This window comes from Mizuhopecten yessoensis, unplaced genomic scaffold, assembly GCF_002113885.1.
Source record: "Mizuhopecten yessoensis strain PY_sf001 unplaced genomic scaffold, ASM211388v2 scaffold716173, whole genome shotgun sequence".
In the NCBI taxonomy this organism is placed as follows: Eukaryota; Metazoa; Mollusca; class Bivalvia; order Pectinida; family Pectinidae; genus Mizuhopecten; species Mizuhopecten yessoensis.
Window position 1 is genome coordinate 185,243 of NW_018479984.1, and position 21,484 is coordinate 206,726.

Below are 21,484 nucleotides of genomic sequence, written 5' to 3' on the forward strand. Positions count from 1 at the left end.
ACACGCTGAAAATGCTCTCGATTTGAACGTTCACGTAAGATAACTGGGGACGCTGTCCAATGTTAGGCCTGCCATACCTGCGAACTACAGATACCTGGGTGTTTCTAGACACGATAGCGGACGTATCGTCACACCTTTCTCTTGAGGAGTTCAGTTGGGAGATAGCAACTACCAGAATAGCTAAGCGTCCTCAACTTTATGTATATAATAAAACAAAGAATTTCGGTATTATTGTTTCTTTTCTAGACTCATTTTGAAAGAGCAGCTTCTCGTATTTTCGCTTTGTTACAATTTAAATGCCATTTTTGTCCGGTAATTTTGATAATTATTATGTAAATGTCAAATGACTGGACATTCCGTTCCTGTTTAACTAACCAGACGTGTGGAAACTGGACCATTTGAGCTCCAGATTAATTCCCGTCATTTGATCGCCAGCAATCAAGTGAGAAACTATTTTGCAACAAAGAAATTATATTTAATCAGGAACCGATATCTCAATTTCCCCCAACTCTCCGGCAATTAACACAGATGTCTATTTTGTTTTTGCTTGCTTCTTTGTTTTCATGATAGAACGAATTATTTACAAAATAAAAGAATCATTCTTGAGGATGGTATGTTTTTGAGAAACAAAAAGAGTTTGTTTATTTGTACTTTAACAACCTCTCCCGAGTCAACTTTGCAGTTGATGAAAAAATCAATTGCACGACCTGGTCATTTATATTTGTATTCTAAAATATTTATTGAATAAATAAACGAATCTTACTTTTTGGAATATATCTACAATCTATTTCTATTTTATTTTAAAGAAAGGATACCGGTTCGACACAAGCCCACCATACACACAGCGTTTGACTAGCACTGCAGCTGTCTAACAGACAAGCTGGTTTCTAAGTCTGTCCGGCGGGGAAACACTGCACATGGATAGCGTTCTCCGAGGTGGAGGCCTGTATCCCAGGCCCTGCCGCTATCGTATAGTGGAACAAGTTAAGTGGAAAGATAATTTCAACTGGGCAATCGCGTGGAAAATCAATTGAATGTGCAGAGCTGGTCAGTATTTTGACACCTCGGAAAGCGAAAATAATCTATAGATCGTCAATGGCTTTCCCCGAGGGATACCGACCTGGAAAATATTGAGAGGCGTTTTATGACCGTTATTATTTCTCCCCTATAAAGATTCGTGTCAGATTTATCTCCCATGCCTGATAGTATTGTTGAAGGTCAAGGTCTAAGTTTGCACGTGAATTCCCTATTGAGCAAGTTCTTAAAAGGAAATCTCATAGTCGCTCAGTTCAGAGACAAGAGTGGCAGTGGAATTCTAAATGTATGGGGAAAATCACAATGTAAGCAAAATATATGCCCATGTAAACCAGTTGCGTCCTAAATATTCACAGGTCTGTAAGCATTGTTTGGCCTGTGGACCAATGGGATGAGTTTATCTAGGTTCTTACGTAAAATCAAGTGTTCAGTTGATAGAGAACATAGATACGTCCAACAAATACACAGAAAAAGTCAAACTCGGTCTAGACCTGCCCGATAGGGTCATTATGGTACCACAAGACAGTCATACAAAAGTAAATGTTCCGATCGAGCTAAACTGGATGGCGGCAGGACAGCAGCCAACCGACCAATCAAAACCTACATCGAACGATACAGAGAAAGACTGATTCAAGACGACAAAGGCACTGTAAAGTTATATACTACAATTAGGAAATATTGAACTAGAACGTATAGCGGGTGCATAATGTACGACAAGCACATCAAATATGCTTGTTATACGGGACTGGAATAAATTATGAGCAAGGATTTATATGATATACATATGCAGTGTCGAGTTGACGTCACTTGGTTGGTAATCTTTGTGATCTCGTTTATTTTGTAGTTTTCTCCTTTGGACAACTTGTGTGATAATATTTTGGTATATCTATTTCAACATTGTACAATAATAATAACTGTATATATAAAAAAAATGACCACAAAGACAAAGTTATGTTAGGAAATTAACATTATAATATGATCACAACTACAAAATAAAATGTCAATCAATCTAATATGAGGTGGAGTGGGTGTGTAACGTACAAGGTCGTATTAAGGGTTATACCTGTATCTACTGTATAGTCAGTTTGCCGACGGAAGGGCCTGTATTGACTATATTGAAGCTCTACGGCACTTAGTTCTTTAGTAGTATTAGTAGCCCCACAGAGCTGAATTCGCTGTCGTCTCATTAAAAAGTGTAAGGGTCACCGTAATTCAGCTAACCCGGTTGAAGTAGATAAGGTTATGCATAACAGTAAGAAAGCGGACCAAAAGTGAATTGAATATATAAGAGCTATTATGAAGTTAACATTTATTCTTTGATTATTCTTGTCGATACTTTGCGTTACCACATATGTTCTTCAATGAACAGAACGCGAGATGAATTGATGTGATAAACTGGAAGCAGTTTCTATCACTGAAAATAAATGTTCAGAAACATGACAACTCTCTCCAACAACTGTTTTTTTATCAATACATGTAGCAGTCGATAATATTACCGTCAAAAGACAACAGAACAGATTGTAGAATATATAAATGCCAAAAGAAACAAAAGCAATATGACAAATGTTTATCTATATATATATTTGTTCAATATCTCTCAGTCATGTCAGAATATCATAAGAGTTTTTTAAGTCTCAAAATGACTTTGATGGTTGATAGTTCATGAAACGATACAAAACGAAACCGTTAGAGTTGAAGAATATAATCGATTCTATAATAGCATTACAAACCACTTAATTACGACCTAATGGACATGTTATGTTTTCACCTGTTACTCCTGAAATCGTACATAGCGCCGGCCACGTTGTAATTCTACGCAAAAAATCACTTTCTATAATTAAGAACAAATGCGCAACTCTTGGTGCCGATCTTCACCAGTACAGGTGAGAGCGGTATCGACATTCATCGACTTAGGCACGTGTTAATTTCGGCCTAAGGTTTCGCATAGGAAGCTTTAAACTGACATTTTTCCTGAATTTATTTAAATCACTCAGCACGTGTGTCATCAGTGTCTGGAGTGTTCAAAGTCAGCGGTTAGGGCTATCACAACATGGTCTGAATAAGATTGCCATGACAGAAATGTAACCAGAGTCAGATTCTGTAATCATTCTAACATAAAACTGACATGCTTCTTCTTCCTACCTCCAATAAACAGCGCTGTGATGGAAAAGTCTGGTTACCTTATCTCTGACGGGGCGAGCTGAGGGTTCCAATCCCAAGTATCCCACAGTCGCGTCTTAATAAAGATACGGGTCGGGGCATTTTTTCGGTACATTTTCGTTTTAGTTTTGTTTAAGATATGTTAAACCAGGAATTTGTCTTTTCTATTTTGGCTATTTGTTAAGCAGCCCCATCGTAGATTTAAATATCGGCGTTATGGTCCCATCGGCCGTAAAATATCCATAAACGTACAGCGCCTTATTTCGGCGAAACAATAGCAGGATACGTTACGTATAAATCTGATATAGCGTTGTACTAATGGTCACGTCCAATGCTATGAATCCTCTGTCAAATTTCTCACTAACTTTTTTATATATTTTTAATTTTGCTGTGCTGCAAAATTAAAATATTGAAATATGAAAATACGAGACGTTTATTGTTTGCATTGAGGTCGACATATGGTTTTCCTTATTGTGGAAAGTTGCATGTGAAATACAAAAGAACACCTGCACACCAAGACGTTTTCGAACACTCTGATCGTAAAAACTATTATATTTATGTTTATTTGGGAAAAAAACATCGTAGAAAAAGACACTTGACATGTATATCTACCCGCAGTTACTATAGACATTACACAATGTTACTATAGACATTAGACAATGTTACTATAGACATTATACAATGTTACTATAGATATTCGACAATGTTACTATAGACATTATACAATGTTACTATAGACATTATACAATGTTACTATAGACAAAAGACAATGTTACTATAGACATTATACAATGTTACTATAGACATTAGACAATGTTACTATAGACATTAGACAATGTTACTATAGACATTAGACAATGTTACTATAGACATTAGACAATGTTACTATAGACATTAGACAATGTTACTATAGACATTAGACAATGTTACTATAGACACAAGATATAAAAAAAAATATACAAAGCGCTACACGTACATCTCTATACAAAGTTATACATGCACTCATTAGTGCTAGACATCCATCCCCATACAAAGTCATACTTAGCGCCAGCCATACATCTCCATACAAAGTGTTATTCTAAGCGCTAGACATACATCTCCATACAAAGCTTTTCTAAGCGCCAGACATACATCCCCATACAAAGTCATAATAAGCGCCAGACATACATCTCCATACAAAGCTATACTAAGCGCTAGACATGTTTCCATACTGACTAATAATAGACACTAAACACATAAATGCATACGTAGGTGCAATAGACGTTAGCATCTTTCATTAAAACATAAATACCTGATTATCTAAATAGGTAAATATGAAATGATAGTGAGGGAGAAAGACAAGATGATTTAATGTGTAAATAACTGATGCAATACGATTATTCAGTTAATAAATTAATAAATAATATTGATGGAAGTTGCCAAAATAAAATAAATGATGGATAGGTTAAAAATGCAAATTAAAAGACGAAGGGAAAATACAAATGTTTATTGAACAAACAAACGCAGAGTTAATCAATATTAGTTTCAGTAAATTGTTTTACTCAGTTATCAAACGATAATTATTAAATTAAGCAAATGATGAATTAAAGGATGGTAGCATAATACAGCGGATGGAAAGGATAATGGATGATCAATGAATACACAAATAATTCATTGCTAATTTAATCAAACTATAATTAATCAGTTATGCAATCGATAAATTAAAAAGGTAAATGGATGATAAATTCAAAGACAAAGGACGGAAGAAGGGATAACGAATAGATCAATCAACTAATGAACACATAGACTGGATACCCGAGCTGTGGGCGTAAGTAGGAATAGGTGGTAATACCACTACAGCTGTATCATACGAAGTATTAAGGGAAGCAACATATCAGGTCGCGGACGTTATGTTTGTCAAGTCAACAATGGCTTCCCAAACACATTCTCTCCATAAATTTCTGTCGTCTGGTACTCCGAGGTGTATCTGCACACGCAGTTCATCACACAACAAAAGCCAGAAAACACACGTAAACTCCATGTACTACACTGATCTACTCGCCATTTCAAATTTATGTCTCGGTCATCCAGTCGTTTGAAACGAACTATGTGTTCGCCATTGTACATCAATGGCTTCTAGACTAGAGCAGACGACCGCCAACTTGATGGCGATATAGAATGTTTTCTGGCGAATATCGTTGTATGTCAACATAACTGCTAGTTTTGCATGTGAGTGTTTGAAATGTATCAATACTCGCTGTAGTCAGGAAAAAAATATGGAATCGGTAATTGATTTTGAACCCCAGTATTTAAATGACAGACAAAATGAGAAGGACTTATTTTACTGTCCCTGTAATCAGGCTATATAACATCATGGTCTTTGATAGATGAAATTGTGTTTTATTTGAAGATTATCAATTAAAAATGTATTTGTACCAAATATTATAAAATCCAGCAGAAGTATCACCCAGTGTATTGGAAGTCGGGAATGTTAAGTCCTTTATTTTATACTATACTATACGTTACTAAGATCCCCTTCACTTACTATAAAAATCAGTCTTATGGAAGAACATGCTCTATTTGATGTATCGAAATACATATGAACACTTGCCATGGCATTTATGTTAAGCATTGACCGATCGTTATGCCTATCCATGGCTTTTCCACTACCTCATAGCAGGGGTGCGAGGCTCTTAGGCTGACAAAGCTATCACAACAAGCCTGATACAGATGACTTGCTTTATTACCTTATAAAAGGTATGTTGAAATAATTGGCGGCTACATCAAAGCTAGGCCGTGCCCCGCCGATAGCCCAGGTGTCTTCCGTCACCACAAGACACGCACTGCCTGTAGTAGTAACCTTCACTTCGATACCGTGATGAAAACGATCCGGTATTGTTTCTGGCACTTCCGCGAACGTATTTACTTCCGGCGAAACGCACATGTTTACTTCCGGTATTTTTATTCAAGAAAAACAATTGTAAACAACTCTCCAATGAACTTACACGATACGCTAGCTTTCCACTATCTTCCAACTTAAAATGTTTATTAAAACGGTACGACCGAAATTTTTTGAGTAAGATCAATTACATATAATTTAGTATTCAAATTAGGTATTATTGTCGGTGAATATAAAACAATTACTAAAGCATGCAACTGTTTTGGCGAGAAGCTGATGAAACTGTCCGTCGAGCCCTGGGATATGACAAGACCTGATTACGGGTCGGTAAATCACTGTAACATCCTGATTTAAGATCTGTACTACCTGTAATTTTTTCCTACAGATAACATCTCCTAGAGTAAAATGGGTGAGACGGGCCGCATCACACGGTCATTTCTGTCCTTACCTTATGGCGCTTTGATATGCCGATAGGGTTACTTTGATGAAATTAATTGTATTTATGTCGTAAAACTATTCCAATGTAACGTAAATTCACATCAATGAATTTTAGAAATGTGTCTTGATATGATCCCTTACATGAAATAAAAGACGTAAGTCATTCGAGGTTTAAAGGAATTTAACAAACTGTGAAATGCTAACAACCAGGTAAGGTTGCGGTTTCGTATGGTCATATACTTTAAACGAGGCCCCCTATTCCTACCATTAAAACCCCAATACCATAATCAACCTGTTCCCTTTGCTTCAGTGCCTGACGACTAAGCCAGGTGGAAGATTTCTGAACACCAAAAAGTCTGGCAAATTACAGAGTCGGATATCTGACAGTATGTGACACTAGTGCGCAGACGACAGGGAAGCGTAAACATGGCGGCGTTGATGAGATTATGGAACCCGAACGACGAATACACTTCATCTTTGATCTCTTTGTTATATAATATAGACATGTTTCATTCACAAAACACACACGTTTGTGCTAGTATGAATATAGAGTAAAACCGCCTGAGGTCTGATGGTGAAGTTTAAAACCGCCCGGGCACTTGTGAGAACCCAGATGGTAAGTATTGAAGAGGTTTGATACGACACGCCCACAGGCATGGCGTATGGATTGATATCCAAGATAACTTTCTCAATCACTTCTAGAATTAGCAATTTGGAGAACAGGCACGTTCGAATTTCTACACATAATCTCAAAATAAATATCTAATTATGAAATAAAATTCCACGGACCAGCTCCCCTGTCGTAGACAACGATACGCACGCCCGAAGTATTACAGCTGATTAATGTCTTATTATGCAACTTGGTTTCAAACTATGCGACATCACAATGACATTTCAAAAGGGAAGAAGGTTACCTGTATTATGAATTATGTGATAAGCATGCTTAAAGAAAAAACACAAAAATGAGCACAATTTCTGCATTGTCACTACCATAAAGACCCGAGACTTTGGATAAAATTGATTACGGAAGTTTTTTCCTTCTATTTCACAGAATGGACGTGAAACCGATAATCCTAGTTGTAAGCCGAATTCATTTCTATACTGCGTTGTAGTCACCCTGTAATCAATGCGATTTATAGAATATGTGTACACAATCCGAATGCACTTTGTAAGTGTGGAACATTTCAACACGTATACGTCCCCTGAATGTCCTCTGTGGCGCTGACGGTGTGCCATCGTAACCCTTCCTTAGTCGCTTACATGAGAATTGCATTAGCGGAGGGATCTACCCGGCCGATCGATAACACAGCGGTTTATCGATCACACCCTATAATCTACCCGTGAGGTACAACCTCAGACCCCGCTGTCACCCCCCAGTCGGGGCTGGGATAGACCCTTAATCACTTAAAGGTTCGAACATGTACATTGTTCAGTTTTCGGGGGACGAAAACATTCTCAAAATATAATGACAGGGGCTATCAAACGGATTTGAATTATTGGTGATTCAAGCGTATTCACTCAATAAAATGACGCGTGGATTGCTCTGCAACATAAGTGTGACAAATTGTAAATACAAATCTTGAATCGTGATATGCTAATAGAAGAATTTATGGTAGACTAAATCATACTCTTCCACTTAAAAAGACCAGAATTCCCCACACAAGTGCCAAGTAGTGTACTTTGTCCAATATAATATTTCATAGTGAAGACTTCTCCTGAGAGAATCCTCTACAATACAGACGTCTGTGACAGGCGAAGTAAATTGTTTAGCCCTTCTGTTCAGACAATTGTCTTGTTTGCCGTTCAATTGGCTGACAATCGGCGTAAACACGTTATTGAAAGCGGTTTTAATATGGCAGACGAATTGCGATCTGTTGCACAGAACATTGATCTCTTCTAGCAAGGTCCAAGTATATGGCAAATTGGCCTAAAGCTTGAGTGATGTATTAACTGAACATGCAAGGAACTACACGTGCTAGCTCTATAAAGATGCGATTGCATACATCTTAAAAGACACGTGCAGCGGCTGCTCCGTCTTGTATGTAAACATGCGATCACCGTTGTGATACCGCTGGTGGAGATTAAATGCAGTGAAAAGTTGAAAAAGTACAGGCACGTACATTAAAGTATTGTGACGTCACGACATGAAAGACCACGAGAAATCGACAAGAAATTTAACAAGCCTCGTAAAATATGTGATAGTGTTAGACCGCCCGCTCAAAGAGTAAATTTCAGTTGAAGACAAAGTGGGCTAACAGGGTATCTGTGAAAACGACGGACATGCGTTGGCAAGATGTTGAGACATCCTCACAGCAGCACGTGCTTTGCGTGTCCGCCCGACTTTATGTAACCATGTATCATGATTTCTTTATTGATTCGATTTAAGAAATGATTTTTTTTTTTGATTTGTCGATACAGTGTCGTATCAAAATGTTCCGAATTTGAGTTTGTTATAGAAGGCCTCACCAAGACCTGTAGGGGTAGGACGTCATAAAAATCTTCCCATAGCCACTTGACGTCACCGATACCTGTGCAAAGTTGAATCCTGGTGCAGTACATATATCTATTAAAAGATATTTTAATTCTGTGATCATTCTTTATCATTCCGCCTTGTCATGTTGACGTTTAAGAAATCTGCAATTGTTTTTCCTTGTCTTGAATGAAAGAAATGCAGTGACATTTCATCAATAATTAATTTCATTTCATTCCATACTGAAGTTTTCATTAGAAAACCTCTACGAGTAGAAATATGAACGAACCGCAGTTGAAAAGGGTAAGGTTTTTTCATCTGTTTTGGTGAAATTGAAAGGAATGATGTACCAGTAAGTAAGTTACCAGATCTGCTCTATATGAAGGTAATGTCAGAAAGTTTAATTATTACCCTCCTTGAGGTGGCCAAAATGGCTGTTGCTGTCATTTAACTAGCTGAAGCTGCAGATATCACTTGAAGTTATCTCCTCCAAGATCAGAATTCGGGAAGCTGCAATTTTATTGGTTTTGAGAAAATTTATTCGTTCATGACCTTCTATCAGCCGTTGTCAGACGTAAATAAAATAATAAAATTTAGATCTGTATTTAAATCAGATTGAATAACCTCAGATGCGTCTTGGTTATAGCGGAAACAGTGGGATATCTCCACAAGCAATGCGTAAGTGAACGCCTGTGCTCCGACATAAGGGAATGCGTTTTAGCTTAATTGGTTAGCATTATCCTGCTGCATGTGTTTCTGATGCATCAAAAGTCGCACTTTCTGATTGACGACCAGAGTAAAACCATATAAGCGAATAAACGAAGTCAGGTTGACGAATTGAAAATAAAGATTTTATAAATACTGAACTGTTATCGTACCGCTCGGACCTGGATGGTTCAAGTATTGAAATGGTTTTAGTTGACGTTCGTATGCGAGATGAATGAAATTTGGATGTCACCAGGATGCCGTGAAAAACCCGTTATTTCTGCAACCCCAATGCCATTCATTATTATATAAGAAAGCCAACAGAAACAGTTCAACATTATGCGCATTGTGTAGATAATGACATTAACATTAGAAAGTGAGCCTCCGTTCCGAAAATTCTTTACCAGAATCCAAGGAGTAGCTAGTAAGAGGACTTGCTAGTCCTGTAGTGACAGTCCATTTTGGGGTCAGTACATCTATAATTAGCCATACACACAAATAGAGATATAAAAACAGTTAAAGGGCCATCCCTGCTCCAGAAAATCTGTACGAAATCACAATAGGAGGGACTACACAAGTTGTTTATCGGGGTATCTGGTCGTAAAGTAAAGATATGTGATAGTTTAAGTAGAAGCTTGATAGAGGTCATGTCAGTGTCACATGGTTCAAAATTGTAATGTTTAGTTGGAAATTACCGGTGTCGTGACAAAGAGTTTGAAACAAAATATAAACCATATAAAAGATTACAACTATCGCTTGATGTATCTATCATCGACTTCCGGTTACACTGTACGTCAGAGCTTTGCCCTTTTTATGTCCTACCTTCATTATAGCCATCATTACACGAGAGAGGTGAATTGAAACTACGCATACAGAAAGACGAGTAAACACTTCAAATAGGGCAGTGATGGCTTCTCTTTTTGTTAGAAAAAAGAATCGATCCTTTTTTTATCGAATATTTTATTCAAAGTGTTCAGGAAAAAGGAAGGTCAATCTCTATCTCACAGGTCATGAGTACTTTCTCATCAACTGTAAAATACATTTTCATGCAAAACGTAAAATAATTGAATAAATGTCACTTTAAAATAGAAATTAATGAAATATGATATACGCTTTCGTCTCTTAATGGTAAAGACTAAGTATGTTACACGTTAAACATAGCGGTGCTGCAAAAACGAGTATTGAGCATCACAAATGTTAAATAAACTGGTAGTGATATTATATTGTCACGAGTATTTGTAAAAGTTGCTGCAATGCAATGAAACTATGTACTTTTGGAACCTGAAGCCTGTCATGCTTTTCATAAGCGTTTTCTTCAATTATTATTTATCATTATTGTCAACCAAACAAGCGACTGAGCATTCATAAAACATTAGTTATGACTATCTCCATCATTACTGGGGAGTGGCAAGGCTCGACAACCATTTACATTTCTTTGTGTCCGTTATCTGGAGGGCGATCTTTGAGAGGCGGTTTGTCCACATCTAACATACAATACCAACCCGAATCCTGTTACATGTTAGATATCTATAAACTTGTTCTTTACCATTGGTAGCCAGGTGTCTGTTTACTCAACGTGAAAGGCCGATACGGTCATTCAACCCTGGAGGGGCGTCTTGTCGGCATTATCATGGACTGCAGTCACCATGATTTATCTATATTGGTATTGATAGAAATATTTATGAGGAATATCAAACTTTTTCATCTACATTTGTATTAATAGGAAATTTATGAGAAGTATCAAAACTTTCCATTAAATCTTTTCTGAACATGTACGTGCATAATTATGCTCTAATCTAGATGGCCTCGGTTTATACGTGGGGTCATTTGAAGATAATCGACAGTCAACTGGGAAACACGTCACGTATTTGTTCACACGTGGAAGGGGGACTTGGACCTCGAGTATCGCCTGTATGGTGTTATGTGGTACTGGAAGTGCGTGTCTTTATTTCACCGGAAGCTCCCTTTTTTCCCATTGATTGGAACTGTTTAAGCTGATCGATTTAGTACATACAAGACAATAAATGTTTGCAAAAAGCTCATACAATAGTTTCATATAGAAAAAATATTTTCAAAAGTAAAAGGGTCCGATTCCGGAAACATAGATCCAGAGTTTTCCCGTATGTTACACACTACCTTATATCTCCGGTATACTAAATCACCACCACCAGCACCCCATGCATGTACCTTCTCAAGCACTTCACCAACTACGAAACTGTACCGCCTAGCGCTAAAGCACATTTTGGAATTCTCTTTGGGTCCTCACAATCGTTTTATTTCTTTTATGCCCCGAAACGCATAAATTCAACATCCCATCTGTGAGACGTACTTATGCACCAGTCACAACATTGATGCCATATGCAAGGTGGAAAAGTACGGCAAATTACAGAAAAGCCTCGGCAGAGCTTTTCAACGCTTGATAACACTTCAAATGTATAGACAATCGCAGTGTGAGTTAGTGGAAACCCTACGTACAACATTTTTGTATTTCCGATCCAGACCGATGAGGTTTTGTATGCTAGCTTTATCACATTTTAACATTTGGCCTTGAATATTCTATTTGAGACCTTCACATATATTTTTGACTTCAAAACGGTGAAGTTTTTTTAACCTTACTTTATCACATTTTGACATTCGAGCTGCTTGAATACTTGAATGAAGAGGTCCATATATTTTTTTAAGTTTAAAACGATGAGGTTAAGCACGCTACTTTTATCATATTTTGCCATATGACATTGACTATATGACATTAGGATACATATATTTGACCTAGAGATGTAAGATATCGTTTTTACATACTTGAACAGGAATATTATTTCATACAATATGTTTGATATAGTATGAGGAAAACACCAAAAATATCTCATGCATAACATGTTGTTGTTTCGTGTCTACAATTATCATCTTAATGATACATTTTCATTTTATATGAGTCCTATTTTTCGTTTTAACAATAGCAAAAAAAAATAAAAAATTCAGACATTATAAATTAAATCTTCCCCGATATTATCTAGGAACACTTAAAAAACATCCATCTTGTCATACAAACATGTCATATCAATTCACATTAAAATCTTCTGCTTTATGGCGTAAATCCCCGTCCTTAACCTCCGTAGCTCGTCATTGCCATTGTCAATAATATTATACACTACAAGGAATAACTTTTTGTTTTTTACTTGTTATTCAATCATCGTTAACTTATTTTGGAACGAATCTTTAATATGAATTCAGGAAATATATTTTGTAGAATGTTTTAGAGGTATTGTTCCTTTTGTGGTCAACCCTATAATGGTTTTATACAGTTGTCTGTTAAACCATAACAGTCCGGCTGTGAGTGAGAACATTAAGTGAAATCCTACAAACATACCAGAAACAAGCACTTAGCTTACTGAAAGTCTTGCCAATTGACATGATTCACTCAAAAACGTAACGAAGAGGAAGTGATTTGAACTTTTACCGTTACGTTACAGCACGGACTCATGATACAACACGAAATCAATGAACTGTATTACAAACTGAAAAGGACATGGTGTAGACGAAATGTATTCATCATTGACGGAAATGCATCTCTGTCTACTTAGAACGGTGTTCTATGTGATTGGTTGTAACCGATCAATTCGTCTTCTCTGTGCCGATAGGCCAGGCGGCTGATGTACCGACTTCGTTTTATACAGAATTCCTACATTAATTCTCACATCTTCAATAAACATGTCAGACAATATCGGTAAAATCATGTTCTATTTCAATACACACTCGATGTTTTGAGTTCACGAATCTCCTTCTCGAACTACAGGACGAACATTACTGGCAAGCATCCATTACACTAAGCAGAGAGTTACGTCCATTGTAGTGTTTATAGCGAGCATTGTAAAGTAGTGTTTATAGCGAGTAAGCGGTTTAACGAAAGAGTCCTTGGAGGGACGTGATGAGATTTGAGCTGATTACAGCGGATCGGTGAGTGTAAAATTTGTGACGCCGGCAAGTCCGACTCAAGTACCCTTAATTATCTCATTTTACACTCTCTATGTTAAGGATTTACGGTTTTAGGATCAAACGTGTTAGTATAACACGTTTATCCTTCAGTGTTGGGGCTCTAAGCCTACTGTAGAGGTCTTACTGTTTAAATTGGATAAATAAATGAGTACTATTATACAGGTACATGTACAAGTGTATTTATTTTGACATCAAGAGGAAAGGAGTTTTAAAAAACCCAGCAGAGAAAAAAACTGAAAGGCCAATATTACCTATGCCAATATCTTCTGCTTCAGAACTCATCAAATATGACGTAGGAAGAAACGATAAACAAAGAATATTCTATATCAGGTAAACGGTAGTAATTGTCGATTTATATAAAAAAAAAATATATATATACACTTTCTTTACACAGACTATCCGTTATGTAAAGTGTCAGAACATGCAAAATAATAATAAGCTGTAAAATGATAACTTCATTAAAACACGATCTAACCCATTAGTTATAACATGGTAAACTTCGTGACTTGTTAAGGATAACTAATTGGAAGTGTTCTTTCTAAGTAATATCCAAACACAACTCATAATTATATGATCCTCGAAATGCAAAACCCCATGTAAAGAGATAAAGAATTAATGTAAAAATACATAACGTCACTATTTCATGCTATGGCATTTCGAAAGTAAAAAGGAAAATACAACTCGATGTCTATAAGCATGGACAAAGGACGAATTCAAAATCGATAGGGAAAAAACACTAGGAACTGCGCTGACAAGAAGCAAAACAAAAACACTAATAACAGCAACGATAAACCAGAGGCGGAAGCAATATGCTTTTGATGGAAAAGCGGTTCCTGCACCACCTACAGCATCCGTAACGATGGATCTGGCCAATCCAGCCTGATCTGTGACCGAACCTTTGATCATTGTAGATACGAACACAGTGGTAATCAGGTCATTATGACGACAAATTTCTTCAATATGGATCGAAGAGTCACCTATTGAAACCCTCACTTAGCAGCTACACTGGCCAACATAACGTATTTATTCTGAAATTCCCAACAACACAGTTCTGTAGTAGCGAATCAACTGTGAAGTGGACAACATCAGTAGTGTAGGCCAGTGTGTGGCTGCTGAGAAAAATAAAGTTTAAACCATATTGAACAAAGCAGACATGTTTACCATATAGTTTAATAGTGAATAGGTTCATTTGGTCCTTGTTAAGCATTGTTAGAATAGCAAGCCACCTATTAAACTTGAAAATGGTTTTTTTCTTTAATAATCTTAAGTATGTGAGTTGTCTTTTAAACAAATGATAAAAAAAAAGTCCATTAGCTTGTTTTTTTAGCTATTGTTTTCGAAATATTTGGACGTTTATTAGACGCAAAAATGCGTGAACGTTCTGTCAAGCTAATCAGATTAAGTAGAATTGAACCTAGGCCAACGGTACACTACATCAGGTAGAGCTGACACTGGTCGGTAACGACGAGCCTGTCTAGTCAAGCTAATGTGGAGAATGGAGAATTTACACAGATATAAGTCAACAAAACAGTCGTGGTACTTAAAGTAAAAACAGTTACGCTACAAATTAACGTCACGATCAGGATATGAGAGAGAGTTCATTTTAAACCGTTAACTGAATAAATAACAACATTGCATGATTACATCCCGAAGCTAGGACGGATTTTCATGTTGTTTTTTTGTTTTTACCACAAATGTTTCTCTACCAATCTTCCCAATTGAAAATCGCGATAGCGAAAGTGCATGCAGTATACTCATGGTTTAGAAAGAAAATTGGCAAAGTTATTTACTACTGAGAAACTCATTGGCATATCTTTGATGGCATATTTCTGCCGTCCATATCTCATATTCGAACTAAGTGTCTGAAGTACCGATTGAGTTATCGTCTGCTATAACCCTCAACACAAAAAGTAACCCTCAACAAAATTATTCCCCTACAGGAAAATAAGGCCACATTCCTTAGTGCTAGTCAGCCATTGTGTCACTGAGAGGTTTCACGGCTAAATAGTGGCACGTATGGCATTCTTAGCGATACAAACAAGTGTCGAGGCCTGGAACACCTACAGTGAGATGAGCTACACGTAGGTGCCCAATCCACCGCAGAACAACTTATCGTAACGTACCAGATGCGTTCACCTATTACAGTGGACTTTTAGTGGACCGGACTAAATCTTTCTTGGTGCAATCCGATAATCCGGATCTCAATTTATCAGCATTCGAATATTTGTATGCAAATATCGAGCAAGAGTACTAGAACCAATCTTTCTGTGCACTTTGTTTTGAAACAAAAGTGCCCGGGATCTTCAAGGTAATTCTAACAAAATATTGCAAATAAAATGGACGCACATTTTACTTGCATGCAAATTAAGATGTTGCATAGATATGCTCTTTTTTTAGAATTTTGTGCATATGATTTATATGCGGCGGATAATTCGAGTGTGTGAAAGTTTTTCCAATTTGTAGTTATATATTTTGCATTCGTTTACGATCAATATAATTATTTCAAACATAACTGAAGATTTTTGGTAAGTCGGAACAATGATACATTATGCATCAATAGAAATGTTTCTTAAACTTCAGGACAAGAATCAAGAGATATGATTAACAGAGAGTGACAATATACTGAGTAAAACGATCAGGATAAAAGATAGCCAGCATCATCAACACACGAAGATTAACTATTCCGACTCAGCGACAATACAAAAGGACATCAAAAGAAATGAGAAAACAACGAAACAAAAGGAAAACCACCTTGAATCCTCACAACTAGTTCGTATATTGTACATAATGAAAGTACAGGTAAAGACAATGATTGTTCACGAGCTATTTATCACCGCGTTTAATTAAAGAACGTTTGGATTCATCTTTCAGTATGAGTTTTATGAAGTGTGAGTTTAACAAATCTTAGATAAAGTGAGTTTAACAAATGTAAGTTAAGTGTGAGTTAAACAAGTTTAAGGTTAAGTGTGAGTTAAACAAGTGTAAGATTAAGTGTGAGTTAAACAAGTGTAAGATTAAATGTGTGCTAAACAAGTGTAATATTAAGTGTGAGTTAAACAAGTGTAAGATTAAGTGTGAGTTAAACAAGTGTAAGATTAAGTGTGAGTAAGGGTAAGATTAAGTGTGTGTTAAACAAATGCAAGATTAAGTGTGAGTTTAACAAGTGTAAGATTAAGTGTGAGTTAAACAAGTGTAAGATTAAGTGTGAGTGAAACAAGTGTTAGATTAAGTGTGTTTTAAACAAGTGTAAGATTAAGTGTGAGTTTAACAAGTGTAATATAACGTGCGTGTTAAACATGTGTAAGATTAAGTGTGAGTTTAACAAGTTTAAGATTAAGTGTGAGTTTAACAAGTGTAAGATGATTAGGCTCTGGAGTAGTACGTCTTTTATATATTAATATACATAAAACAAATATCACCTTTCAATTATAATATTGAACAACACACATTTGTATAACCTTTCTGTAGATTTTCTTTCAAATATAATCACACAATGGCTGTATTTGTCCCATTTAGACTTGTTTATGTATTTATGAATGCCTTTATGACTGTAGATGATATAGATGACCACACAGGTGAGGTTAACCATTTTTCGTCCTAATGTTTTACTTCTTTACCAGGTATGCCTACCTTTATAGCTTAATTAATTGCGCGATCAGTCTATTTCTACCTCATTTAGAATAAATGCTGTTTGATAGGCTGCTTTCCTATAAAACTTTGTACACGTATTGACGCAGCATAAATTCTGGTTTTATTGTAACAAGGTTTCCTCACCGGGTTGTTATGCACTATAATGACTGATAACGGACTGAATGAAAAGGTAATTTCTAAAAATAGAAACAAGAAAAGAATGAACAGCGAAAGGAAGAAAATGAACTTGATAAAATGCAGAAATAGATTAATCAATAGCAAAGTAAATGCACGAGCAGAGAATGATAAACAAATGACTGAATAGAAAAACGGTGCAATAAATGAGAGACTAAGCAGAGAAAATGTTGAATAAGTGAAGACAAACATAAAAAATAGCGAAAAAATGAATTACAGAGAAACAGTTAAATTAATGAATACATAAAAGAAATATTAATCAGTAAATCAATGAACAGTATGACATGAATATCCCATAAATTAAATAAAAACGATGAAAAGGTTAGAAAATTGTCCGTTACACTCGAGATAATCGGTGTCATGCCCGTGTCGAGCTGCCAAAGGACCCTTGAAGGGAGGTCAACGACATAGGCGCATTCCCGCCGGGTGCTACTTTACAATCATTTCCATAGGTCCGCGGAAACGGTAGCAAAAGTGGCACTTCACTGAAGGTCTGATTCATTTACTTTGTCAGAAGAATGCTCAAGAATTACCAGAAGTTGAGCTTTAGAGAAAGCGCTTTCGTGTCGAACGGTATTGGTCGTATACCTGTGAAGTCAGGGCAATGCAGAGTGAGGTTAGTATCGACTGTATCGTAAAAGTAGAACCAAACCACTAGGGTAAAGTGTTCGTATCTTCAGTCCAAAATGCATGTCAGAAATAATCCAGAATATTTACGGTATTTTCTCTGTCATGAGACATAGGTAATTAACGAAGGCATTTTTGTGGCATAAAGCAATGCAACATCTAACAGTCGATATACATAGCCGTTGACACATCAACTTAGGGACGGATACTATTGGCAACACACTACAGGATTGCTTTTGATGTCCTGGCAGAAACGGAGGGAAACATATCTATGGATTTTTTGTTGATTAACTCAAGAGGAACTCAAAACGATACTATAGAATCGTATTTGCATCAGAATTAATGTAATATACAAATGACAAGTATCCTTCCACTGTTATTTACAATTAGAGGGTTTAGTTCCGGGGTAGGGGCAAGGGTCACAGGGAGGATGTAGTATTGAGGCTAAAGCGAATGTGTTTTGAACTGTGCTTTTATAAATAATAATATTGGTATTTTTTTAGTTTAGAAGTGAATAATCTTATATTTCTCTCGTTGGATTTGTAACCTGCTCTTTATGAATCTTTAAACACATTTTTAATGTACATTTTAGTGTATTGAGTTAGATTACTCTATTAAGAACTTTTCTCTCTAGAATAGGACGTTGGCTTGCTGTAGTTCACTTCAGTCTGCTGCAACAAAGGGTTCAATAGGCGCAGCCCCGTGCGACGAGATAACCAATGTGATATACATAAATAACTGATTGGCATTGGTCCCAGAGTGACCCCTGTAGAGAGGTAAGTAACAAGTGTTACGGGAAATACATGAAACATCAACTCCTGCAACGATTTGAACATCAAAAAACAGTAACACAGGCCTACATGTTTCCATTAAAGCAAATTAAGAACCACTGTGAAAATATTATGGCATTTTGATGCTATTAGGCTAATCATTTTGTTTGCTGAATACTTAACAACAAATCCCCAATGTGAAATTGGGATATAATATTTGTCAATTAGTGTTCTCTGTATTTTAAAAATGATTCTTTCTATACATAACGACTCTATATTAGTTCTTGCATGCTGTTTATTGGGTGCAGTTTAATGGTAAGTGATAGATCAACTCGTGTGTCTTACGAAAGGAAAGAAGGAACATAAATTAATCTAAACGGCATATGACATTATGTTATCCTAATTAACTAAATGATTCCTTTAAACAGGGGTATGTTATTTCAGTTATTTTATGACATTTTACAAAAGCAAAACTTAACCGAAGAACACGAAATGAATTGAATGCAAAACGAAACGAGAAAAAAATATAATCTCTAGAATCATCGTGTTTAAGTAAATTTCGGCTCCAAATATCATATCTTTTATTGGGAACTCTCAGATGAAACCTCAGGGAGGCTACAAAACATCATCAATACATTATCGAGAGCTCTCGAGGCCCTTCTGTAGCAGCAGGTAGCAGCGCATGTTACTATCTGTCGGCGAATGCGGAAATTCCATCTTCGAACGAAAGATTATCATACAGATATAAAATGATTTTCCTCCACTTAATACAAATATCATGGCCACAAGTCTTCGGAATTGCTGCTGCTTTCGTGACGTATGTAACATAAATTGTACGCAATCAATATCACGTTCTTGTGAAACTGATGTACTTGTTATGATTCAAACCATACCTACTTTGTTTTCGCCATTAGCTTAAAGACAAGTTATTTCAAGTATCTCAACAAGTATGAATTCGTATCAATTTAATGATGAGAATTATTTTGAAATTTACCACATTATATGTTTGGTAATGAGGAGAACGAATATTTTTTAATACAAATGCTTTCCTTCACGAGTCGCAATTTAACATGTTAATAATAATATAATATAACTGCGGCCATATTTTTCAATTGTATGCTTTCACATTCTAAAAACAAATAACTATTAATGGTATTCATCATTTATTCTTCATGCTTTTACGTCTTAAAAATGAAGAAAACAGTCCAATAATGACTGCAAAAATATTTCAAGAATATGATATCCTTCTCTCATGTAAAAGAGCGGTCTGCGAAGTGTGTGTTTCCTGTGATGGCTAATGAAATTTATTGGTAAAAAATACTTTATAGTTGCGCATACACGTCCCTTTATGACCTTGCTACACAGAGATTGGAATCGTAGTCTACAAAGAAACATGTTCCTACCACAGTGTGCCGCTAAATCCGTCACTGATGCCTTCAGAGATGAAAACCTGAGGACATCACAGACGAGGTAACATCAACCTCCTCTGCCACCATCAGACATACAGCGTTCTTTACGGTGTTTAACACTATCACAATGCCTGTAGGTTGATGGGGGACTGCATGTTCTCAAGTATACCATCAGCTACACATAACTTTCAGAAAACATATTTTTTAACAATCTGCTGATGTTTTATGGGATTATTTTGAATACAATCGATTGAAGTTGTATTGACTACGCACATTTCATGTTGGACGTTGTCTGCTGTAGAATATATTTTTTCGAACGTACTTGAGAAGATGGAATACTTAATATTTACTGTCTGAAAGTGATCATTCTTACAATACATAACAAATTTGTATTAATTCCAATAGTAGTAACAAGAAATATAAAAAAAATCAACGTTTAACCTAATTTGCCAGTATACTAAAAAAGTTTGATAACACGGACCCCACTTTTTCAAAAACAGTTTTACGCCTTTAACTTCTATTACGGTTTTTTTTAGTATATGGAACCCCGATATTCAAAATCAAACTCAAACTCAGCTCAAGGATAACTCAGAATAGTTGTGATATTTAGGCCTAATCGTCATTATATTAACGGCATATTAACTTACTATTGGAACAAATGGTATTTTCATAATACAACTCCGAAATCTGGTATTCAGAAGATTATCAAAATACTATAAATTTGAGCAAATAAACAAATTGAAATAAAACATATCTTTTTCAATACTGAATAAAACACCTTTTGAACAAATAATAGAAATGATATTGTTAACATCAAATCGAAGGCAGAACCTGGGCAAATTCAGACATTTATCATTTAGCAAAGATCTCATAAAATTTCATAAATGTACATGTTAACGTGTTGTTAATAGTGAATTATCAATTCAAGACAACATAATGTACAAGGTTTACGCAGTTTCCCAGATAATTTCGATTTCAAACATGACCTTTTCCTTTATACAAATAGGAAAAGAAACTAAAACAAAAAGGTTCTTGTACAGCAAATCTAAACTGAATTACCCGACTTATAGAAAATTACTAGTGAAACTATGAATAAGAAACCGTAATTTGGAATAGGGGGAGCAAACAGGCTCCTTCGGCGACTCCGGGTATGCAAAATTGATACTATTTTCGA

General features: G+C 36.1%; 1 protein-coding gene across 1 annotated transcript in view; it reads right to left on the reverse strand.

Moving 5' to 3' along the window:
- Window positions 1–21,484, reverse strand: part of LOC110441941 (protein Wnt-5b-like) — a 66,211-nt gene that overhangs the window by 11,921 nt on the left and 32,806 nt on the right. The gene's annotated exons all lie outside the window — the stretch shown is intronic.